General features: G+C 39.7%; 1 pseudogene; it reads right to left on the bottom strand.

Moving 5' to 3' along the window:
• The window catches only part of LOC101274679 (LLGL scribble cell polarity complex component 2-like), a 106,416-nt pseudogene extending 81,755 nt beyond the window's left edge, over window positions 1-24,661 (bottom strand).
• Between the last annotated feature and the right edge of the window lie 1,890 nt (window positions 24,662-26,551).

Below are 26,551 nucleotides of genomic sequence, written 5' to 3'. Positions count from 1 at the left end.
GCCATGTAATGGCTACAACAAATTAAAATGTCACAATAGCTGCCAAGAAATCCCCCAAAAGCATCTGAGGCAACTGATGCTAAAAGATGATAAAGAAGGTTCTGGAGACCATGGGATTGTCAATAAAAAATTCAAAGAAGCCAGAAAAAAAAAGTCAGTGAAATAGTTGTCAAAGTAGACAAGAGCAAGAAATAGGACTCAAAAAGAAGCCAAGTGCCATTTAGGAAGCAATTATCTGATAACACAAAACTCAGAGCCCTCTTGGACTTAACCTTCATGTACATATTAAGTATCAGTTAACTGATAAGGCTTGGTGGATTATATTTGCCAAAGGTTATTTGTATTTCAAAAAGAAATTAACTTCTGAAACAATGGAATGCTTTAATTCATTCAACAAATATTTGCTAAGCACCTCCTGGGGATATGATGGTGAGCACAACGGAAACTTTTGCTGGGGTCATGGAGTTTAGGAGCTAGAGGTAAAGCCAAATATCAATCAAACAACACTAACATCTGTGCAATTGCAAACTGACGTAAATAAGTGTGCCAAAAAGAAGGAAAATTATTTTGTGAGAGTGTATACCAAAGAATCTAAATCAAGGAAGTATCCTGGAAGAAATAACCATTAAACTGAGATCTGAAGGATGAGTTGGGTTGAACAGTCTGAGCCTTAGAGTGAAACAGGATTTTTACCGAAGAGCTGGTGTATTACTTTGCTAGGGCTGCTATAACAAAGTATCACAAACTAGGTGGCTTAAACAACAGAAATTTATTGTCTCACAGTTCTAAAAGGTAGAAGTCAAGGTGTTAGTAAAATTGGTTCCTTCTGAGAGTGGTGAGGGAGAATCTGTTCCATTCCTCTCTCCCAGATTCTGGCAGCTTGCTGGCAATCTTTGGTGCTCCTTGGCTTGTAGATTTTCTGCTTCATCTTCATATGGCATTCGCCCTGTGTACATATCTGTGCCTAAATTCCCCCTTTTTCTAAGGACGCCAGTCCTATTAAATTAGGGATTCACCTTAATCCTCATCTTAATTGATTATATCTGCAATGACCCTATTTCCAAACAAGGTCACATTTTGAGGCTAGGACTTCAACATATGTATTTTGCAGGTATAAAATTCAATCCGTTAACAGCTGGGGAAGTTACAGTGGGAAGCAAAAAGGGTCTCAAATTCACCTCCTGACTTCAGATGGGTTGCTAATGAGAATAAAAATTTTCATTTCAGAGACTTTCAGGAAATTCCATGTCCTCAAGGGAGAGTTGGACTGAATTTATACTAAGAAGGAGGCAGAACCTAAGAAGAAATTGAGGCTATAGGGCATTAGTGGATTATGGAGTAGGAATATGAGGGAACACAGTGGAAAGTTTGGGAGGTGGGAGAGGTTTGGATTAAGGACAAGGGACTATAGACAATTATGAGCATGAAGGGCAGGTAGAGGAAATTGGTCAGGAGTACTTACTTACACTGAGGTCTCTGACTGATGAAAACAGGAATAAGAAGCAAGATGGCTTTACTCTCAAATGCCTTTTTGAGAAAGGCCAAAAGACCTCCCAGTCTAGAGCAATATCAGGCTCAAGGGTCATAGTCCGTGGTCTCCTGGACAGAACTGGGATCAAATACTAGCTCTACCATTCACTAGACGTATGGGGTTGGGCCAGGTACAGCACCTCTCTAAGCCTCACCTTCCTCATTTACAAGATGGGTATCGTAATAACTCTTAGTTGAGGAAGCTTGTGCAGTAAATCTCAATACCACTATTGAAGGCCTGGAGGATTCTCATGCCCTCAGCGAATTGTATGATCTCTCAGATTCTCTATTTCCTGATTTTAAAGTTGGAATAGCAATGCCTTATAAGGGGTTGCAACAATTTGTGGAAATCTTGTTTATTAAAGTGATTTGAAAACAGAAAAATGTCTATTTTCCTAGTTTTCCACAATCTGAGCCAAGATTGTGTCCTGTGACTGCATCTGAATGCACCACAGGAAGGTGCATAAAGAAGGCAGTCTCCACTCTGCATAAGGAAAGCAGCTCCACTCCGTTCTACTTTTCTCCTCTTCCCCAGTATAAGTTAAACCTGTGTGCCAATTTATCTTCCTTAATCTACCTGGTCCTATTAAGAGATCATTCCTAGTGTTTTCACTCTAGTTTATGGAGGAGGGGAAATCCTTCTCTTTGGGCTTACTCTAAAAATGCATACCCAGTCAGAGCCCCAGTTTTATTCCCCAGAGATCCTGGATGTCTTAAACTGATCTTGTAAGAGTTTTCGTCTTTGGGTTTAGTCTCTGAAAAAATCTCTTTCTGGTCCTGTATGCCTCTTTTCTTCTCTAGAGTCTAGAAGAATTAGACAGTATAGTAAGTTGAATAGCATCTTCCCCAAAGGTATGTCCAAGCCCTACCCCCTATTTATTTGGAAATAGGGTGTTGCAGATGTAATTAAATTAAGGATCTCAGCATGAGATTATGCTGGCTTTAGGGAGGCACTAAATCCAATAACCAACGTCCTTATAAGAGAAAGGAGAGGAAGATTTGACAACACAGAGAGACCCAGAGGAAAAGGCCATGTGAATATTCAGTCAGAGACTGGAGTGATTCAGCTACAGGCCAAGGAATACCAAGGATTTCTGACGACCACTAGAACCAGGAGACAGGCCATGGAAGAGATTCTCCCTCAGAGACTCCAGGAGGAACCAATCCTGCCAAAACCTTGATTTTGGACTTCTGGCCTCCAGAACTGTGGGAGAATATATTTTTATTGTTTCAAGCCACTCAGTTTGTAGTAATTTTTATGGAAGACTCAGGAAACTAATACAGGCATGTTTCAAACTCAAGAAAATTTTTCTAAACACTTGTTTTGTGCCATACATGGTGCTAGCCCTTTCATGCAATTTATTCTTCTTAGCACCTGAGGCTGTCCTGCACCTAACTCTTTGATTTCCTAGTTGTGTGCAAATGTACAAGACACTTATCAGTCTTGCTGCGGAGCTGGGGGTGGGGTATCAATTTTATTAATTTTTTCAAGATTTAACTTTTTATGTTGATTTTTTTCTCTTTTGGCTATTTGATTTCTGTTTCTGATATCTCCTCTTCATTTTTTCCTTCCTTCTAGTTTCTTTACAATTAGTTTACTGCTCTTTTTCTAGCCATTTGAGACAATGTTTAGATCAGTGATTTTCAGTCTGCCTTCTTTTCTTTTTTTTTTTATACATTTATTTATTTATTTACTTATTTTTGGCTGCGTTGGGTCCTTGTTGCTGCGCACAGGCTTTCTCTAGTTGCAGCGAGCGGGGGCTAGTCTTCAGTTGTGGTGCATGGGCCTCTCACCGTGGTGGCTTCTCTTGTTGTGGAGCACAGGCTCTAGGTGTGTGGGTCTCAGTAGTTGTGACACGTGGGCTCGGCAGCTGCAGCATGCAGGCCCAGTTGCTCCGCGGCATGTGGGATCTTCCCGGACCAGGGCTTAAACCTGTGTCCCCTGCATTGGCAGGAGGATTCCCAACCACTGCAACACCAGGGAAGCTCTTCTTTTCTAATATTTACATTTAAAGCTAAAAAAAATTATCCTCTAAGAGTTTTTTCTTTTTCCTCTAAGTTTTTTCTTTTTCTCTTTTTTTGTTGTATTTAATGAGATGCTGATGATAACTAAACTTACTGTGGTAATCATTTAATGATATATGTAAGTCAAATCACTATCCTGTATACCTTTAACTTATATAGTGCTGTATGTCAACTGTATCTCAATAAAACTGGGGAAAAATTATCCTTGAAGCACTGCTTTAATTGCAAACCACAGGTTTTGATATGTTATATGTACATTATCATTCAAACAAAAATATTTTAAAATTTCTGTTGTCAGACTTCCCTGGTGGTCCAGTGGTTAAGACTTTGCCTTCCAGTGCAGGGGATGTGGGTTCGATTCCTGGTTGGGGAGCAGGTAGTTTTTTGGCTATGTGCTTCATGGCCAAAAACCAAAAAAACATAAAACAGAAGCAATACTGTAACAAATTCAATAAAGACTTTAAAAACGGTCCACATCAAAAAATCTTAAAAAATAAAATTTTTGTTATGATTTCTCTTTTGACCCAAAGATTGTTTCAAAATAGACAACTTAAATACCAAATGATGATTTTTCTAGTTATCTTACTGTAAATGTCCTTAGCTTAATTCCACTGTGATCAGGAAACATACCATATGATTTAAATTATTTGAAATTTGTTGAGACTTACATGATTCAATATAAGATCTATTTTGGTAAGTGTTCCATATGGACTTGAAAGAATGTATATCACAGAATACCTTGTGCCTATAAAGTTTGTTATTCATGATATTCAAATCTTTTATGTTCTCACTAAGTTTTGTCTGCTTTCTCTATTAGTTACTAAGAGAGCTATGTTAAAATTTCCAAATATGATTATAAATTATCTATATACTTTATAAGTTCTGGCATTTTTTATTTTATATATTTTGAGTCTATATTTTAATATTTTAAAATGGCATTTTTATCATTATAGAATATTCCTTAAGATTTTTAGAAATACTTCTTTGCCTAAAGTCCTTCTTTATTGCCATTTCAAATCACTTCTCCCTGGAAGAAACACTGTTGAAAGTTTGATGTATAGCCTTTTAGATCCTTCTCTATAAGTTTACAAACACATATACAATGTATAATTTTGTTGTATGTATGTTTAAAGATTAATGGAATATTATGTACTATTATGCAATTTCCTTTTTCCTCTCTTAATAAGTCTTGAGAATCTTTCTATATTCCTATATTTATAGACCCAAAATCCATCCTCACCAGAATGGATACCTGTGCCTATTTTTAAAATATTAGCTCCAGAGGCAATTCAATGGAAAAAGGACAGTCTCTTCAACACATGTCGCTGGGACAGTTGGACATCCACATGCAAAAAAATAAACCTAGACAAAGACTTAACACCTTCCACAAAAATTAATTCAAAGTTTACCATAGACCCAAATGTAAAATACAAAACTATAAAATTTCTAAAATACAGGAGAAAACCTAGTTGACCTTGGGTTTTTTACATAGAACCTCAAAAGCTTGATCCATGAAAAGAAAAATAAGGTAAGTTGGACTTCACTGAAATTAAAAGCTTCTGCTCTGCAAAAGACACTGGTAAGAGAATAAAAACACAAGCTACAGACCAGGCAAAAATATATGCAAAACACATAACAATGAAAGACTGGTATCCAAAATACACAAAGGACTCTTAAAACTTAGCAATAAGAAAACAGCCCAATAAAAAATGTGCAAAAGTTCTGAAGAGACACCTCTCTAAAGGATATATACGTATGGCAAATAAACATATGAAAAGATTCTCAACATAATTTATCAATAAGAATTGAAAATTAAAACAACAGTGAGATGTTACTACATATCAGAATGGCTAATATACCAAAAAACAAAACAAAACCCAAAACATCTGAGAATACCAACTGCTAGCAAGGATGTGGAGAACAGGACTTATTCACGCTGGTGGGACTACAAAATGGTACAACCACTTTGGCAGACAGCTGGGCAATTCTTCTTATAAAGCTAAACATAGTATTACCATACAATCCAGTAATCATTCTCCTAAGTATTTACTCAACTGATCTGAAAACATACAAATATTTATAGCAGATTTATTCATATTCAGCAAAACTGGAAGCAACCAAGATGTCCTACAATAGGTGAATAAAGAAACTGTGGGGCTTCCCTGGTGGCGCAGTGGTTGAGAGTCCGCCTGCCGATGCAGGGGACGCGGGTTCGTGCCCCAGTCCGGGAAGATCCCACATGCTGCGGAGTGGCTAGGCCCGTGAGCCATGGCTGCTGAGCCTGCGCGTCCGGAGCCTGTGCTCCACAATGGGAGAGGCCACAACAGTGAGAGGCCCACATACCGCAAAAAAAAAAAAAAGAAAGAAAAAGAAACTGTGGTACATCCAGACAATAGAATATCACTCAGTGATTAAAAAAAAAAAGAAGTGAGCTATCAAGCCTCAAAAAGACATGCATGAATCTTAAATGTAAGTTGCTAAGTGAAGTAAGTTACTTTGAAAATCCTACATAGTGTGTGATTCCAAGCATATGACATCCTGGAAAAAGAAAAACTATAGTGATGGTAAGAAGATCAGTGTCTGCCAGGGATTCAGGAAAAGGACAGAAGGGTGGAATAGGTGAAGCACAGGGGATTTTTTTCGAGCAGTAAAATTATTCTGTATGATACTGTAATTGTGTATGCATGACACTGCATTTTTTAAAACAACAGAATTTTACGATACAAAGAGTGAACCTTAATGTATGCAGTTTAAAAAGATCATTTAGGAGATCAGGAAATTCCAGGAAAAAGTGCAGAATGTGACAAAATAACTGATTTACAAATATATGAAATTACCTTACCGTAGGGAATGGGGTAACTGCTGACCTAATTAACTTCCAGAAATGAGTGGAGTCTATAAGACAAAAGGCAAAAGAAACTGTCCATAAGGGCCAGACTCTTGTTTTCCACAGACATTAAGGCTAACAACTCTAATACTCTATACAGATTACTGCATTTGAACAATTAAGTAAATTACAGTAAATTAGGGATGGTGCAAGGCAGATTTCTCACTGTTGGAGTGGGAGTTTACAGATAAGTAAGGGAAGGAAGCTAGAATGCTCTTTGTGATAACAGGTTACATTTGGAGACATTAATATGAAATTGCATTAAGCTTAATGTAGATACAAATGATTACATACAAAAAGACTTATAGATATGTACATATACATGGATTAATAGACACATATATTTCCTTGCACTGTCAGCTGAGAAGGTCTAGAAGCAACAATACCCCAGGAACAATGAGCACATCTGTATCCAATTCTTGGTTTATAATACCATTCTCCAATAAAAGGAACCATTGCTCTTTGGGAAAAAATGCTAGTTCTGGAACTAGAGCAGGAAATATGCAAGATGAGCCTGGAGTATCTTGTAGTGTCAAAATGTAAAGATATGCTGACACCAACAAACCCAAAAGATGGAGTTATGTCAAAGGGACTTAAACTGAAACAGCCAACTGAAAAAAGCTCCCAATGGTCAAATATGAAACCATTTGAGCAATAAAATAAAGTAACATTGGATTATAATCCAGGCTCTAAAATAAATACCCATGAGTTTATACTAATCTGAATAAACAAATAAATGGGGGAGAAGAGACAATTTTCCATACAGAAGAATTCCAAATAATGTATGCAGCTTTTCCACCCTAAAGGGGATGAAGCATGACTCCCCACTCTTTAAGTGTGGGCCGTGCATGGTGACTCTTTTCCGAAAAGCACAGTGTGGAAAGGGGAAATAAAAGAGTGGTGGAAAAATACCTGACAAGCACTACCTCAGCAAGGTGTTCAGGGTCATCATCAACAGTGATAAGTCATGCTGATAGTATGTACTCTTTTTACGATATGGTGAACATGGCACTTTACCTCTGTAGTTTTCCTCCCCAGCCCTATATGTTTCTACTACACAATGAAAAACTGTAAAGTAACTGGTAACAGACCATATTGATCTCTAGAATTTTTCAAGAACAACTAGACATTTTTAAGTTTTAAGAGAACTGAGAGAAAGCAAAGATGTCTGTATGCAAACTAAAGAATGAGAAATTGCCTCACCAGGCACTGTCTTCATACAGAAATAGTCAAAATTTTCTGTTATTAAAGTGAAGGATGATCATAGATATGTTAGAGAGCCAGAAAACACTAATATTTAACTGATTAAAAACCAAGAAAAAGATGGTTAAAGACACAGACATTTGTGTAGCAAGGTTTTGGTCTCTGGTCCCGTCTAAAGTCTGGCTTTTTAGAAAAGAATGAGGAGAATTAAGATGCAATGGCAACTCTAAGAGAAAGAAATACAGAACATGCTGTTAGAGGTCAAGACAATGCTTTTCCAGCTAGAAGGATTTGGGGTATGTCTGCAGACCAATATGGGCAGAATAAGACCGGAATCTAATAAAAGGCAAGAACATTGGCTAGTAAAGTTGTGTACTACATGCCAAGATTGCAGAAAGCCAAATCCAGTTTTACCCTATTCTCTGTAGCAGGTTCTAGAATTACCTCATAATGACTTAGCCGGGAACTTTTGTTTCCAGAGAGTGTGAGCTGGGTAACTTGAAGTAATGCTCCTACAAGAAAGCAGCTAAGGAGTCTGAATTAAAAGATTTAAAACCATTTAAAACGCATTGGAGAGCTAAAAAGCTAGTAGGGAATTACCGGACAAAGACTAATGGGAAAGTAGGAACCCAGAGAGATAAGCAACCACAAAAGCTTGTTTTGTCCTGAGGACACTTGCTGATCAGAGAAAATTCATGGTTGTCTTAATGCCCCTGCAAAATTAGGGGACTAGAAATAAAAGGCAAGACCTCCTCAAGTTTCAGTGTCTAACACGAGACTTTCTCCATGTTTCTCCAGTTTAGAGTACTCAAGAGGTTACAAGGTTTCAAGGTACAGAGGAACTAGAAGTAAACTGGCCTATCCAGAGATTTGCAACCTAGGGTCACATTGCCTGAAATGGCCATGGAACTCAAGCCAGAAATTTGGTTTAAATTAGTTCTGTATTAAACTGTCCAATGTTGCCTGGAAAAATAAATATAGCCTTCCTTGGAGGCAAGCACCTTAATACCAGAACTCAAATTATTTTTACAAATGATTTTCAAGGAGTATAATCAGTTTACAAAGATAAGTAAGTACAGAGATAAAGAAAGATTCTATGTAATAGTCAGAAACTAGAGACACAGAAAGAGAATCACAAAGACTTCAGATATTATAAACTTGGGTACTCGTGTTCCAGGATATGTTTACAAGAATGTCTTCTAGCAACAATGGGTGTAAAGTCCAAAACTGAAGAAAACCTCAAATGCACATCAACAAAAGGATAAATTTTTGTTTAAATATTTATTTTTTAACATCTTTATTGGAATATAATTGCTTTACAATGTTGTGTTAGTTTCTGCTGTATAACAAAGTGAATCAGCTATATGCATACGTATATCCCCATATCCTCTCCCTATTGCATCTCCCTCCCACCCTCCTTATCCCACCCCTCTAGGTGGTCACAAAGCACCGAGCTGATCTCCCTGTGCTATGCAGCTGCTTCCCACTAGCTATTTTACATTTGGTACTATATATATGTCAATGGTACTCTCTCACTTTGTCCCAGCTTACACCTCCCCTTCCCCGTGTCCTCAAGTCCATTTTCTATGTCTGCGTCTTTATTCCTGTCCTGCTCCTAGGTTCATCAGAACCTTTTTTTGATTTTTAGATTCCATATATATGTGTTACCATATGGTATTTGTTTTTCTCTTTCTGACTTACTTCACTCTGTATGACAGACTCTAGGTCCATCCAACTCACTACAAATAACTCCATTTCATTTCTTCTTATGGCTGAGTAATATTCCATTGTATATATGTTCCACATCTTCTTTATCCATTCATCTGTCGAAGGACACTTAGGTTGCTTCCATGTCCTGGCTATTGTAAAGAGTACTGCAATGAACATTGTGGTACATGACTCTTTTTGAATTGTGGTTTTCTCAGGGTATACACCCAGTAGTGGGATTGCTGGATCATATGGTAGTTCTATTTTTATTTTTTAAGGAACCTCCATACTGTTCTCCATAGTAGCTGTATCAATTTACATTCCCACCAACAGTGCAAGAGTGTTCCCTTTTCTCCACACCCTCTCCAGCATTTACTGTTTGTAGATTTTTTTGATGATGGCCATTCTGACCAGTGTGAGGTGACACCTCACTGTAGTTTTCATTTGCATTCATCTTTTCACGTGTTTGTTGGCAATCTGTATATCTTCTTTGGAGAAATGTCTATTTAGCTCTTCCGCCCATTTTTGCATTGTGGTGTTTGATATTGAGCTGCATGAGCTGCTTGTATATTTTGGAGATTAATCCTTTGTCAGTTGCTTTGTTTGCAAATATCTTCTCTCATTCTGAAGGTTGTCTTTTTGTCTTGTTTATGGTTTCATTTGCAGTGCAAAAGTTTTTAAGTTTCATTAGGTCCCATTTGTTTATTTTTGTTTTTATTTCCATTTCTCTACAAAGTGGGTCAAAAAGGATTGTGCTGTGATTTATGTCATAGAGTGTTCTACCTATGTTTTCCTCTAAGAGTTTTATAGTGCTGGCCTTACATTTAGGTCTTTAATCCATTTTGAGTTTATTTTTGTGTACGGTGATAGGGAGTGTTCTAATTTCATTCTTTTACATGTAGCTGTCCAGTTTTCCCAGCACCATTTATTGAAGAGAGTCTCTTTTCTCCAGTGTATATCCTTGCCTCCTTTGTCATAGATTAGTTGACCATAGGTACATGGGTTTACCTCTGGGCTTTCTATCCTGTTCCATTGATCTATATTTCTGTTTTTGTGCCAGTACCATACTGTTTTGTAGCTTTTGTAGTATAGTCTGAAGTCCGGGAGCCTGATTTCTCCAGCTCAGTTCTTCTTTCTGAAGATTGCTTTGGCAATTCAGGGTCTTTTGTGTCTCCATACAAATTGTACAATTTTTTCTTCTAGTTGTGTGAAAAATGCCATTGGTAGTTTGATAGGGATTGCACTGAATCTGTAGATTGCCTTGGGTAGTATCGTCATTTTCACAATGTTGATTCTTCCAATTCAAGAACAGGGTATATCTCTCTATCTGTTTGTATCATCTTTAATTTCTTTCACCAGTGTCTTATAGTTTTCTGCAAACAGGTCTTCTGTCTCCTTAGGTAGGTTTATTCCTAGGTATTTTATTCATTTTGTTGCAATGGTAAATGGGAGTGTTTCCTTAATTTCTCTTTCAGATGTTTCATCATTAGTGTATAGGAATGCAAGAGATTTCTGTGCATTAATTTTGTATCCTGCTACTTTACCACATTCATTAACTAGCTCTAGTAGTTTTCTGGTAGCATCTTTAGGTTTCTCTATGTATAGTATCATGTCATCTGCAAACAGTGACAGCTTTACTTCTTCTTTTCCTTTTTGGATTCCTTTTATTTCTTTTTATTCTCTGATTGCTGTGGCTAAAACTTCCAAAACTATGTTGAATAATAGTGGTGAGAGTGGGAAACCTTGTCTTGTTCCTGATCTTAGAGGAAATGGTTTCTGTTTTTCACCACTGAGAACAATGTTGGCTATGGGTGTGTCATATATGGCCTTTATTATGTTGAGGTAGGTTCCCTCTATGCCTACCTTCTGGAGAGTTTTTATCATAAATGGGCATTGAATTTTGTCAAAAGCTTTTTTTGCATCTATTGAGCTTATCATATGTTTTTTCTCCTTCAATTTGTTAATATGGTTTATCACATTGATTGATTTGCGTACATTGAAGAATCCTTGCATTCGTGGGATAAACCCCACTTGATCAGGGTGTATGACCCTTTTAATGTGCTGTTGGATTCTGTTTGCTAGTATTTTGTTGAGGATTTTTGCATTTATGTTCATCAGTAGTTTTCTTTCTCTGTGACATTTTTGTCTGGTTTTGGTATCAGGGTGATGATGGCCTCGTAGAATGAGTTTGGGAGTGTTCCTCCCTCTGCTATATTTTAGAAGAGTTTGAGAAGGATAGGTGTTAGCTCTTCTCTAAATGTTTGATAGAATTTGCCTGTGAAGCCATCTGGTCCTGGGCTTTTGTTTGTTGGAAGGTTTTTGTTGTTGTTGTTGTTGTTGTAAGGTTTTTAATCACAGTTTCAATTTCAGTGCTTGTGATCAGTCTGTTTATATTTTCTATTTCTTCCTTGTTCAGTCTTGGAAGGCTGTGCATTTCTAAGAATTTGTCCATTTCTTCCAGGTTGTCCATTTTATTGGCATACGGTTGCTTGTAGTAATGTCTCATGATCCTTTGTATTTCTGCAGTGTCAGTTGTTACTTCTCCTTTTTCATTTCTAATTCTGTTGATTTCAGTCTTCTCCTTTTTTTCTTGATGAGTCTGGCTAATGTTTTATCAATTTTGTTTATCTTCTCAAAGAACCAGCTTTTAGTTTTATTGATCTTTGCTATTGTTTTCTTCATTTCTTTTTCATTTATTTCTGATCTGATCTTTATGATTTCTTTCCTTAAGTTTGGAGTTTTTTAAATTCTTCTTTCTCTAACTGCTTTAGGTGTAAGGTTAGGTTGTTTATTTGAGATTTTTCTTGTTTCTTGAGGTAGGATTGTATTGCTATAATCTTCCCTCTTAGAACTGCTTTTGCTGCATGCCATAGGATTTGGGTCATTGTGTTTTCATTGCCATTTGTTTCTAGGTATTTTTAAATTTCCTCTTTGATTTCTTCAGTGATCTCTTGGTTATTTAGTAGTGTATTGTTTAGCCTCCATGTGTTTGTATTTTTTACAGTTTTTTTCCTGTAACTGATATCTAGTCTCATAGCGCTGTGGTCGGAAAACATACTTGATATGATTCAATTTTCTTAAATTTACCAAGGCTTGATTTGTGACCCAAGATATGGTCTATCCTGGAGAATGTTCCATGAGCACTTGAGAAGAAAGTGTATTCTGTTGTTTTTGGATGGAATGTCCTATAAATATCAATTAAGTCCATCTTGTTTAATGTATCATTTAAAGCTTGTGTTTCCTTATTTACTTTCATTTCGGATGATCTGTCCATTGGTGAAAGTGGTGTGTTAAAGTCCCCTACTATGATTGTGTTACTGTCAATTTCCCCTTTTATGGCTGTTAGCATTTGCCTTATGTATTGAGGTGCTCCTATGTTGGGTGCATAAATATTTATAACTGTTATATCTTCTTCTTGGATAGATCCCTTGATCATTAGGTAGTGTTCTTCTTTGTCTCTTGTAATAGTCTTTATTTTAAAGTCTATTTTGTCTTATATGAGAATTGCTACTCCAGCTTTCTTTTGATTTTCATTTGCATGGGATATCTTTTTCCATCCCCTCACTTTCAGTCTGTATGTGTCCCTAGGTCTGAAGTGGGTCTCTTGTAGACAGCATATATACGGGTCTTGTTTTTGTACCCATTTGGCCCGTCTATGTCTTTTGGTTAGAGCATTTAATCCATTTACATTTAAGGTAATTACTGATATGTATGTTCCTATTACCATTTTCTTAATTGTTTTGGGTTTCTGTAGGTCTCTTCCTTCGCTTGTGTTTCCTGCCTAGAGAAGTTCCTTTAGCATTTGTTGAAAAGCTGTTTTGGTGGTGCTGAATTCTCTTAACTTTTGCTTATCTGTAAAGGTTTTATTTTCTCCATCGAATCTGAATGAGATCCTTGCTTGGTAATCTTGGTTGTAAGTTTTTCCCTTTCATCACTTTATATATGTCCTGTCACTCCCTTCTGGCTTGCAGAGTTTCTGCTAAAAGATCACCTGTTAACCTTATGGGGATTCCCTTGCATGTTATTTGTTGCTTTTCCCGTGCTGTTTTTAATATTTTTCTTTGTATTTAATTTTTATTAATTTGATTAATATGTGTCTTGATGTGTTTCTCTTTGGGTTTACCCTGTATGGTACTCTCTGTGCTTCCTGGACTTGACTATTTCCTTTCCTATATTAGGGAAGTTTTCGACTATAATCTCTTCAAATATTTTCCCAGACCCTTTCTTTTTCTCTCCTTCTGGAACCCCTATAATTCGAACATTGGTGCATTAAACGTTGTCCCAGATGTGTCTGAGACTGTCCTCAATTCTTTTCATTCATTTTCTTTATTCTGCTCTGTGGTAGCTATTTCCACTATTTTATCTTCCAGGTCACTTATCTGTTCTTCTGCCTCAGTTATTCTGCTATTGATTCCTTCCGGAGTATTTTTAACTTCAGTAACTGTGTTGGTCATCACTGTTTATTTGCTCTGTAGTTCTTCTAGATCCTTGTTAAATGTTTCTTGTATTTTCTCCATTCTGTTTCCGAGATTTTGTACCATCTTTACTATCATTACTCTGAATTCTTTTTCAGGTAGGTTGCCCATTTTGTCTTCATTTATTTGATCTTGTAGGTTTTTACCTGTAACACATTTTTTTGTCATTTCTTTTGTTTTTTTTTTTTTGATTGGTGGTGCTGTATTCCTGTCTTACTGGTTGTTTGGCCTGAGACGTCCAGCACTGGAGTTTGCAGGCAGTTGGATAGAGTCGGGTCTTGGTACTGAGATGAGAAGCTCCGGGATGCCTCACTCTTATTAATATTCCCTGGTGTCTGAGGTTCTCTGTTAGTCCAGCAGTTTGGACTCGGAGTTCCCACCACAGGAGCTCAGGCCCAACCTCCAGCCTGCAAACCAAGATCCCGCAAGCCGGTAACTGGGGGTTCCTCCCGTCCCCTTGGTGTCCGTGGTCCCCCACTGGTGCCTGGCAGGTGCCCTAGTTGTGCGGAGACGCGAATTCCACATCCTCCTATTAGTCTATCTTGACTCTGCAAGGATAAATTTTAGTATATCCATACAATGGAACACTATTGAAGAGTGAAAACAGCATGATGCATCTCAAAAAAACCATAATGTTGGGCAAAAGAAAAAACAAAAAATACATATAGCATGATTCTATATATATATATATAAAGATAAAAATAGGAGAAATAAAACAACATTTTTAGGGATGAATATATAGGTGGAAAACTATAAAGAAAAACAAGGAAGTAACTATTACAAAGGTCAATACAGAGGTTACATTTAGGGAAAAGGGAGAGCTTGTGATCAAGAAAAGACATTCTGGTGACTTGTGGAACTTAAAATAGCCTATTTCTTGACCTAGTTGGTTGGAATACAGGTGTTTACTCTGTAATTATTTGTGACACTGAATGTTTATATTTTATGCATTTTGCTGTATGTATGTTAGGCTTCACAATTAAAAAAAAAAGAACAAGAACTTAGTGAATATGTTAAAATACCTAAGTTACTTGTAGACAGATTGATGTTGGTTTCAGTTTCTCACTAAGAATTAATTAAAACAATAATCGACAAATGCAGTGGATGTTTCTGTGTAGTTTGCTGCGTAGAATCATTTACTCATAAATTTAGTTTTAGTGATTACAGCTCTCCCTCATATTCAGTACTGTCACCATGACTCAAAACAGTGCTATTTCCTTCCTCGAAGTATGTAGCACTGTCATCTATGTCAGTTACTCAGCATGTAGTACACAGCTGTCAGTTGGTTATAGATGGTGACTTGTTGCCTGCATAGACTTCTCAAGAATTCATGCCTTGTCTCCCCTACCAGATTGTAGTTGCCTTAAAGACAGGGCACTCTTCCTCATTTTTACTATTGATCAACTTCAGCGGGAGCAGATCCCGCAGCTATTTAAGTGATGGTGGAGTTTTATTACAATGACTGAGTATATAAAACTCATGCCTCGATTTTACAGATGCTGGGGATGACTAAGCTGGCTTTCTTGTCCCTTTGGGAAGATTCTCAAAAAAAGACATTTTCAGGGGCAGGGTGATGTTTTAGAGATTAGGCAAAAAGTGAAGTTAATTAAAAGGATACAAAAACTAGGAAAAAGAAAGCCATCAGAACAAAAGCAGCCATTCTCTCAGGCTCTCTCTCTTTCTCTGAGCCACATGGCCATTCACCTTTGATTACTAAACATAAATGATGTAGTCTCTCTCTTCAGAAACTGGCATTTCTTAGTTCCCTATGTACATGACTAAAGGTGGTGTCCCAGAGCTCCCTATTTACACATTCCTAAATTCCAAACACACATAATACTGACTCCTTCAAAAAAACAATATGTATTCTTTTCTTGCTGATTCTTTGCTGATTACAAAAGTAGTAGATGATCATAATTTAAAATATTTTTTAAATTATAGACTATTTTTTAGAACTGTTTTAAGTTCATGAAAAAAAAGTTAAAATTACCAAGTTCTCATATGCTTCCTCCTATTTCCTGCCACACACACACAGTTCCCCCTATTATTAACAACTTGCATTGCTCTATTACGTTTTCTATAATTGATGGACTGATATATTTTAAAATTTATTTCGTTGAGGTAACGTTGATTTATAACATTATATAAGTTTCATGTGTACAACATATTTCTAATTCTGTATACACTACAGCATGCTTACTACCAAAAATTTAGTTTCCCTCCATCACCATTCAGTTAATCCCCTTTACCTATTTCACCCTCCCCAGCTTTTCTGATGGGGCTCGTTAAAGGACTGGCTTCTCTCTTGCTCTTGTTGGAGCTCTGGCAGGTCCAACAGAATCTAGCCACCTGGAGGAGAGTCAAGATGGTGCCTTTGGCTAGTAATATGAAATTTGTTGTTTAAAGGTAAACATGTATACTACAAAGCTACAGTAATCAAGACAGTATGGTACTGGCACAAAAACACAAAGATAGATCAATGGAACAGGATAGAAAGCCCAGAGATAAACCCACGCACATATGGACACCTTATCTTTGATAAAGGTGGCAGGAATGTACAGTGGAGAAAGGACAGCCTCTTCAATAAGTGGTGCTGGGAAAACTGGACAGGTACATGTAAAAGTATGAGATTAGATCACTCCCTAACACCATACACAAAAATAAGCTCAAAATGGATTAAAGACCTAAATGTAAGGCCAGAAACTATCAAACTCTTAGAGGAAACCATAGGCAGAACACTCTATGACATAAATCACAGCAAGATTCTTTCTGACCCACCTCCTAGAGTAATGGAAATAAAAACAAAAATAAACAAATGGGACCTAATGAAACTTCAAAGCTTTTGCACAGCAAAGGAAACCATAAACAAGACCAAAAGACAACCCTCAGAATGGGAGAAAATATTTGCAAATGAAGCAACTGACAAAGGATTAATCTCCAAAATTTACAAGCAGCTCATGTAGCTCAATAACAAAAAAACAAACAACCCAATCCAAAAATGGGCAGAAGACCTAAATAGACATTTCTCCAAAGAAGATATACAGACTGCCAACAAACACATGAAAGAATGCTCAACATCATTAATTATTAGAGAAATACAAATCAAAACTACAATGAGATTTCATCTCACACCAGTCAGAATGGCCATCATCAAAAAATCTAGAAACAATAAATACTGGAGAGGGTGTGGAGAAAAGGGAACACTCTTGCACTGCTGGTGGGAATGTGAATTGGTTCAGCCACTATGGAGAACAGTATGGAGGTTCCTTAAAAAACTACAAATAGAACTACCATATGACCCAGCAATCCCACTACTGGGCATATACCCTGAGAAAACCAAAATTCAAAAAGAGTCATATACCAAAATGTTCATTGCAGCTCTATTTACAATAGCCCGGAGATGGAAACAACCTAAGTGCCCATCATCGGATGAATGGATAAAGAAGATGTGGCACATATATACAATGGAATATTACTCAGCCATAAAAAGAAACGAAATTGAGCTATTTGTAATGAGGTGGATAGACCTAGAGTCTGTCATACAGAGTGAAGTAAGTCAGAAAGAAAAAGACAAATACCGTATGCTAACACATATATATGGAATTTAAGGGAAAAAAATGTCATGAAGAACCTAGGGGTAAGACAGGAATAAAGACGCAGACCTACTGGAGAACGGACTTGAGGATATGGGGAGGGGGAAGGGTGAGCTGTGACAGGGCGAGAGAGAGTCATGGACATATATACACTACCAAACGTAAGGTAGATAGCTAGTGGGAAGCAGCAGCATGGCACAGGGATATTGGCTCGGTGCTTTGTGACAGCCTGGAGGGGTGGGATAGGGAGGGTGGGAGGGAGGGAGACGCAAGAGGGAAGACATATGGGAACATATGTATATGTATAACTGATTCACTTTGTTATAAAGCAGAAACTAACACACCATTGTAAAGCAATTATACCCCAATAAAGATGCTTAAAAAAAAAAGGTAAACATGTAGACAAATACTGAATACTGTAATATTTTAATCATGATGAGTAAGTCACTTTTAATTCTAGTATAAAAGTTAAAGAAAAAAAACCTATAATTTTAAAATATGTTAAAAGATACAAATATGGGGGGCTTCCCTGGTGGCGCAGTGGTTATGAATCTGCCTGCCGATGCAGGGGACACGAGTTCATGCCCCAGTCCGCGAAGATCCCACATGCCGCGGAGCAGCTAAGCCCGTGAGCCATGGCCGCTGAGCCTGCGCGTCCGGAGCCTGTGCTCCGCAACGGGAGAGGCCACAGCAGTGAGAGGCCCGCGTACCGTAAAAAAAAAAAAAAAGATACAAATATGAACAGATGTAAAATGTGACAACAATAATATAAAGTGTGTGGGGGACTTAAAATGTAGAGGTTTTGTAGGTGGTTGAACTTAAGTTGTTATCAGTCTGAAAACAGACTGTTACAGTTCTAAGATATTGTATGTAAGCCTCAACGTAACCATGTAAAAAAATACCTACAGCCTTACACCCAGTAGGATTGCTACTGTCAAAAAACAGAAAACAAGTGTCAGTGAGGATGTGGAAAAATTGGAACCCTATGCACTACCGATAAGAATGTAAATTGGGGGACTTCCCTGGTGGTGCAGTGGTTGAGAGTCCACCTGCCGATGCAGGGGACACGGGTTCGTGCCCCGGTCCGGGAGGATCCCACATGCCACGGAGCGGCTGGGCCCGTGAGCCATGGCTGCTGAGGCTGCGCGTCCGGGGCCTGTGCTCCGCAACGGGAGAGGCCACAACGGTGAGAGGCCCGCGTACCACAAAAAAAAAAAAAAAAAAAAAAAAGAATGTAAATTGGCACAGTGGCTGTGGAAAATTGCATGGCAGTTCCTAAAAAAATTAAAAATAGAAATACCATATGATCCAACAATTTCACTTCTGAGTATATACCCAAAAGAATGGAAAGTAGGGTCTCAAAGAGGTATCTGTACACCCATGTTCATAGCACCATTATTCACAATAGCTAAAATGTGAAAGCAACCCACGTGTCCATGGATAGATGAATAAGCAAAATGTCATATATACATACAATGGAACATTATTCAGTCTTGAAGGAAATTCTGCAATATACTATAATATGGGTGAACCTTCAGGACATTATGCCAAGTGAAATAAGCCAGTCACAAAAAGATAAATACTGTATGATTCCATTTATATGAGGTACTTAGAGCAGTCAATATTATACAGACAGAAAGTAGAAAGGTGCTTGCCAGGGGTTGAGGGGAGAGGAGAATGGGGAGTCATTGTTTAATGGTTATAGAGTTTCAGTTTTACAAGATGAAAAAGTTATGTGAATGTATTTAACACCACTGAACTGTACTTAAAAATGGTTAGGATGGTAGATATCACATTATGTATATTTTACCACAATAAAAAAGAAAAATACAGTCTTCCCTGGTGGCACAGGGGTTAAAAATCCTCATGCCAATATAGGGGACACGGGTTCGAGCCCTGGTCTGAGAAAATCCCACACGCCACAGAGCAACTAAGCCCCTGCGCCTCAACTACTGAGCCTGTCCTCTACAGCCTGCGAGCCACAACTACTGAAGCCCACACGCCTAGACCCCATGTTCTGCAACAGGAGAAGCCACCTCAATGAGAAGCCCATGCACCACAATGAAGAGCAGCCACTGCTCGCCACAACTAGAGAAAGCCCACACACAGCAAAGAAGACCCAATGAAGGAAGGAAGGAAGGAAGGACCTACAGAAACTACACAGAAGAAAGAGAGGAATCAAAGCACAGCTATACAAAAAAACAACAAAACACAAAGGAAGACATCAAGAGAGGAAAAGGCAGACAAAATAATTAAAAGACTAACAAAAAGGGGGGAGTGGGGGTTTAAAAACTGTGCAACATTGACAAAAGGACCAAGATAGTCAAGGCCCAGGAAGGGATAGCCCCAAGGACCTGGGGTGTCTCCTCTCCCGAGGCCAGGAGCAGCAGCAGGGTGGAAAATGGGGGTCCCCCTACCCCCTGCATGGCCCAGTCCATGGGCCTCTCTAGGTGGGGTGGTACCCCAAGGAAGAGGCCTCAGTAGTGTGTGCTTATCATGCAGCCTGGATGCCCCTACCACTCACTCCACTGCAGAAGGAGATAGAGCGACAGCAACTCAGGAGCATCCTCCCCATTGCTGAGGCTGTAACCCACTTGCTAAGAATGGCCAATTGCCACAGTGCCCTTGGTCTCGCTCCAGCGTGCTCTGGATCTCCTTCAGGACCCTCTCATCACTGAGCAGAGCATGCTCCATCTCAGGTCAACCTCCTCTCCTCTCCATCACCTTGGCTGAGTTCCTGGCTCCACCCAAGGCCTTCTCAGGGCCCAATCCATTGCGGGGGCAGCTGTAGTTCTTTGCTTCTGCTGAATCCACCAGACACTGGGGCTCAACCAGCCACTTGGTGGAGAGAGAGGAGTGCTCAAATTTGGAGGGTGAGATCAGGTAGAAACCTTGGCCATATTTGGTCAAGATGCAGAAAGCAATGCTGCTGACATCCACTTAGCAGAAGTAGCTATAATGAACCTGGGGCTTGAGCAGGGGCAGTGAGACCACCTGGACATCACCCACGTTGGTGATGACAGCCAGGTGATGTTCCCTATAGTCCTCAGCTCGACAGCTGCGGAAGCAGGCCACAGTGACTCACTGCACCCGCAAGCCCTCTAGGGTGGTTAGCTTCAGCTTCAGCCTGGCACTGACCTTGGGCAGCGTGAAACACCTTGAACTGTTCTTCTGACCCAGCGAACAGCTGGTGGCTTCCCTGAACGTCCAGGCTCTTTGACAGGTCATGGGCCACTTCCAGGGACTTGAGAAGGGGCACACTGTGTCCGTCCAGCACCAGGATGCCCACCAGGCATCAGCTGGATCTCCTTGGCCTGCTCCGCTCACACCGGCTCATCCATTCTGTGCTCCTCGGGTGTCATGCACAAGGCAAAGGCAAAGACGGTACTACCATTGGTGCCAGCCACAGCAAGAGGCAGAGGCGAGAGTTGTCCCTCAGGTAGATGTCAGTGAAGTAGAGGGTCCAGACTAAGCCCGTGAAGGTGTCTGCTGCCGAGTGGGCCTCCATCTTGCACTGCACAGGCGCCAGCTCCATGTTCTGCATGTGGGTCTGCTCTGCCTGGTGCTCCCCTCCTGCACATCTCCTGGAGGGCCAGCGGGCCACTGCTACTTTTGGACACCCGGCTGCAAAGTGTCCAGTGGAAGGACTGGCACAGAGACGTCTTTAGGGACTTCACATGGGACAGTGGGCCCTCCAAGGCTAGCTGATCACTGAGGTGTGAGCACTTGACAAAGACCTGCTGCTACTGCCGGTGGTCAAAGAGGCTGAAGCCGTGGCTGGTGCCGAAGGCCACGAAGTGCCACTGGGAGTGCAGGGCCAAGAAGGTGACCACAACCAGGGGCTGGCACTGCACCAATACGAAGGGCTGAAAGCCAGGCTCAAAGCGCACAGGCCCCGGGCAGGCACACAGGCGTTCCTGCCCCTTCCAGCGGTAGCCTTCCTGGTCCTGCAGCAGGTCAGCCTCCACCTGTTCCATGGAGTGCTCCACCTCCTCATCATTTAGCTCCAGCACCCTCACCTGCCCTGCCGTGGTGGCCACAACCAGGTAGCCACTGTATTTGCAGAGGAAAACCTTCTGGATGCCCAGCTGCGGATCGTCACTGTGGGGGTCGACGGAGCCCACCTTACAGAGCAGGGACCACTCATCCTCGCCCTGGGCAGTGCGGTTCTCACTGGGGTCTGTGTTGGTGAGGAACACCTGTACAGTGCTGAGTTTGTAGAGCAGCAGCAAGCACATGCCACAGGCATCCCAGAACCTCACCATGCTGTCCTCATGCCCCGTGAGTTATGGGCCACTCCACGGTGGAGAGGTGTGTGTTGTGCCAGCTGCCAGCAGTGATGATGTGCTCCCACAGCTTCAGGAGGATGTTGGAGACTTGGTGGGAGCAGGTGATGGCAGAGCAGTTCAGGGAGACCAGGTAGGGAGGCTAAATCTGCAGCCAACCGGCCGTCTGCAGGTCAGTCACCACCAGCTCCTCTTCAGCCAACACCACCTGAGTGTAGGGGTCATCAAAGGCAGCCGCACAGTCCATCTCAACGAGAAGAGTAAAGTCGACGACTCGGGAGAGGAAGTCAGAGGCTGTCTGCTGGCTGTTGTGGACCACCGAGATGCAGTGGCAGTCCCCATAGCCAGCCCACAGCATGCCACCCTTGAAGATGGTGAAGGGCAACCCCTGCTTGGTGGTCAGCCAGAAGATGTTGGTAATAGCTTTGCAAGGAAAAGGACCAAAAGGCATACAGCTGTGCAGGGGCTCTGGCTGCTGGGTATCACCGGACATGGGCCACTGGCAGTAGCTGCTGTCAGAATGGCAGCTATCAGATGACCATCCCACTGCCAGCAGATATTCTCCTGTTGCTGGCTGCTGAGGAAATGACAGAGCACGCGGCTGCCCTGCAGGTCCCAGATGACGATGAGCTCCCAGATGTAGCGAATAAGGATCTGGCTGGGGTGCCAAGGATGCTCCTGCAGAGCCTCCACCACCTCAAACACCCACCGGTGGAGGGCCTCCTCTGGAAACTATGTTCATAGCAGCACTATTTACAATAGCCAAGACATGGAAACAACCTAAATGTCCATCGACAGATGAATGGATAAAGAAGATGTGATATGTGTGTATATATGTATATATACACACAATGGAATATTACTCAACCATTAAAAAGAATGAAATAATGCCATCTGCAGCAACATGAATAGACCTAGAGATTATCATACTAAGTGAAGTAAGTCAGAAAAAGACAAATACCATATTATATCACTTATATGTGGAATCTAAAACAGGACACAAATGAACATATCTATGGAACAGAAAGAGACTCACAGACATAGAGAACAAACTTGTGGTTGCCAAGAGGGAGGGGGGATGTGGGAGGGAAGTACTGGGAGTTTGGGATTAGCAGATGCAAACTATTATATAAAGGATGGATAAACAACAAGGTCCTACTGTACAGCACAGGGAACTATATTCAATATCCTGTGATTAAACCAAATGGAAAAAAATATGAAAAATATATATATGTATAATTGAGTCACAATGCTGTATAGCAGAAATTAACACAACATTGTAAATCAACTATACTTCAATAAAAAGTTTTTTAAAAAGAAAAAGAAGAGACTAGAAAATATCAAAGTATATCTCCCATAATACCAATAAGTGTTATTTTATGACACTTGTTTCAGTTATGAGTATAGGCGCACACAAATGACATGGTGGGTTACAATGTTAACCATACTGATACTTGTTACTGTGAGTCACAGTATAAAATGGGTGTTTTTTTCATGGTATAAAATGTTTGAAAGCTACTGCTCTCTGGTACCTAACCTAGAGGGATGCCTAATACTCTATGAATGCTTAGTGAATTGAACAAACTGAGTAGTATGATACAATACATTTACTACAACTTCAAAGCTTCCACTTTAAAAGAATATAAAGTATAATGGCTATTGGAACAAAAGTAAATGGATTCTGGGCTATGTGAAGCTATAGGGGACAGGGTGGAGGAGGAGTAGAGAGGGATCCGAATACTTCCTGTTATATTTCAACAGACTTTCTCCCCAATAACTAAAATGTGTCTATATTTAAGGAAGATTAAATACAATTTTGGCTAAGTTCACTTTGGAAAGCTTTTCTTGTTCACTGAAATCACCTCACAATTATAAAGTTCTACATCTTTAAAATATCTGGTATAGGTAATTCCACCATGATTCACAAAAGGATCTTTCAGAGGAAAAAGCAAACAAACAAAAAAAACAAAACAAAAACAAAAAACCTAACAAGACAATGAACTCAATGGTAACAGTAAGTCTTTTTCTGTCAGTAATTAACATTAAATGAAAAAATATTAAACTCTTTAGTCAAAAGACAAAGAGTGGCTGAAAGAATTAAAGAAACAAGACTCAACTATATGCTGTCTAAAAAGGACACACATGGGCTTCCCTGGTGGCGCAGTGGTTGAGAATCTGCCTGCCAATGCAGGGGACACGGGTTCGAGCCCTGGTCCGGGAAGATCCCACATGCTGCAGAGCAACTAGGCCCGTGGGCCACAACTACTGAGCCTGCGCGTCTGGAGCCTGTGCTCCGCAACAAGAGAGGCCGCGATAGTGAGAGGCTCGCGCACTGCAATGAAGAGTGGCCCCCTCTTGCCGCAACTGAAGAAAGCCCTCGCACAGAAACGAAGATCCAACACAGCCAAAAATAAATAAATAAAATAAAATAAAATAAAATAAAAAATAAAAAGGACACACAGGTTGAAAGTGAAGGGATGGAAAAAGATATTCCACGGAAATAGTAACCAAAATAGAGCAGGGTTGGCTATACTTATATCACACAAAATAGATTATAAGTCAAAAATTGTCATAAGAAACAGAAGGACGTTATACTGATAAAAGTGCCAATCTACCAACAAGATATAAGAATTATATATATTACACACATCAGAGCACCTAAATATATAAAGCAAACATTGATAGTTTGAAGGGAGAAATAAACAATATAAGACAAGACAATAATGGTAAGAGACTCCACTCTCAGTAATGGATAGAACATCCAGACAGAAGATCAAAAAGGAAACAGAGGACTTGAACAAAACTATAGACTAAATGGACCTAACAGACATACAGAGTAAGTCCCTTACATACAAACCTTCGAGTTGTGAACTTTCGAAGATGGGAACGTGTGTTCGCATGTCCAATCACGTAAATTAGTTCACTTGTCTGGCGTACATTGTCACGTGCATGCATCCTCTACAAGTAGTTGTGCTTCTGTGTACTTTACGGTACAGTACTGTACAGAGTACAGTAGTATAGTATCTTTATTTCAGCTAGATCTGCAAGAGGACGACTTTATTGAACTCCTTGCTGTGCAACGTGAGGAGATTACTAACGAAGACCTGATGGAACTAGAGGCCCAGAGAAAGGACGAAGAGAGACAAGAGAAAGAAGAAGTAACTGAAGAACCGAAGAGATTCACGATGCAGGAAACGGCAAGGGGATTTTCTTTATTTGAGGAGGCACTGTTAGTTTTTGAGGCATAGGACCGGAACATAGAACAGTACACGAAGGTTGCAGCAGCCATTCAGAATGCAATCCAGTGCTACCATGTCATCTATGATGAGAAAAAAAGAGCTACCACCCAGACATCACTGGTTCATTTTTTCAAGAGGGTAGACAGAATTAATTCCAGCAAGGAACCAGAACCTGTGCCATCGTCAGGTGTGAGTGAAAACTGCAGCTTGCCCTCTGTCTCCTATTGTTGTTGATCCTTCAGCTCTACCATCTCCCACCTCCTCTCCCTCCTCCAGTCAGTAACTCTTCTTGCCTGTTCACTCAACGCCAGCCCCTGTATGCCAGCTGTTGTACTGTACACTGTACTTTTCAAGGTACTGTACTGTAAGATTAAAAATGTCTTCATTACTTTTTGTTTATGCATTATATGTGTGAAAAGTATTATAAACCTATTATAGTACAGTACTATATAGCTGATTGTATTAGTTGGGTGCCTAGGCTAACTTTGTTGGACTTACAAACAAATTGGACTTACGAATGTGCTCTCAGAACAGAACTCGTTTGTATGTAGGGGACTTACTGTATAGAACATTCCACCCAACAGCAGCAGAACACATTCTTCTCAAGTGCACATGGAACATTCTCCAGGATAGCTCACATTTAGGTTACAAAACAAGTCTTAACAAATTTAAGAAGATTGGAATTATACCAAATATCTTTTCTGACCACAATGGAATGAAACTAGCAGTCAATAGTAGACAAAAAACTGGAAAAATTAACAAATGTGGAAATTAAACAACAATAATCTTGAACAACAATTGGATTTAAAAGGAAATTTGAAAATACCTTGAGATAAACAAAAACACAACATATCAAAACATATGAGATTCAACAAAAGCAGTACTAAGAGGGAAGTTTATTGTCATAAATGCTTCATTAAAAAAGAAAAAAAATCTCAAACAACCTAACTTTACACTCCAAGAAGCTAGAAAAAGAATAAATTAAGCCTACAGTTATAAAAAAGATGGGAATAAGAAAGATCAGAACATAAGTAAGTGAAATAGAAAATCAAGTGAAAAAAACCAATGAAACTAAGAGCTGATATTTTGAAAAGATAAATAAAATTGACAAACTCTTAGAAAGACTAAGAAAAAAAGAGGTGACAAAATAAAATGAAAGAGAAGACATTAAAAACGATGCCACAGAAATTAAAAAGATCATAAGTGACCAGTATGAACAATTATACACCAACGAACTGGATAATCTAGAAATAATGGATAAATTCCTAGAAACATACAACCTACCAAGACCTAATCATAAAGAAAAACAAAGTCTAGGGAGTTCCCTGGTGGCCTAGTGGTTAGGATTCTGGGCTTTCACTGCTGTGGCCTGGGATCAGTCCCTGGTCAGGGAACTGAGATCCCACAACCTGCATGGCACAGCCAAAAAAAAAAAAAGTCTCAACAGACCTATAACTTGTATGAAGGTTGAATCAATAATCAAAAATCTCCCAAGGAAGAAAAGCCCAGGACCAGATGGCTTCACTAATGAATTCTACCAAACACTTTAAAAGAATTAATGCCAATCTGTCTCAAGCTCTTCCAAAAACTTGAAGAGAAGTATACA

The sequence above is a fragment of the Orcinus orca genome, chromosome 6 (genome assembly GCF_937001465.1).
Source record: "Orcinus orca chromosome 6, mOrcOrc1.1, whole genome shotgun sequence".
Lineage (NCBI taxonomy): Eukaryota > Metazoa > Chordata > Mammalia > Artiodactyla > Delphinidae > Orcinus > Orcinus orca.
The sequence above is the reverse complement of the archived record's forward strand: the minus strand, read 5'-3'. Positions and strand labels throughout refer to the sequence as shown.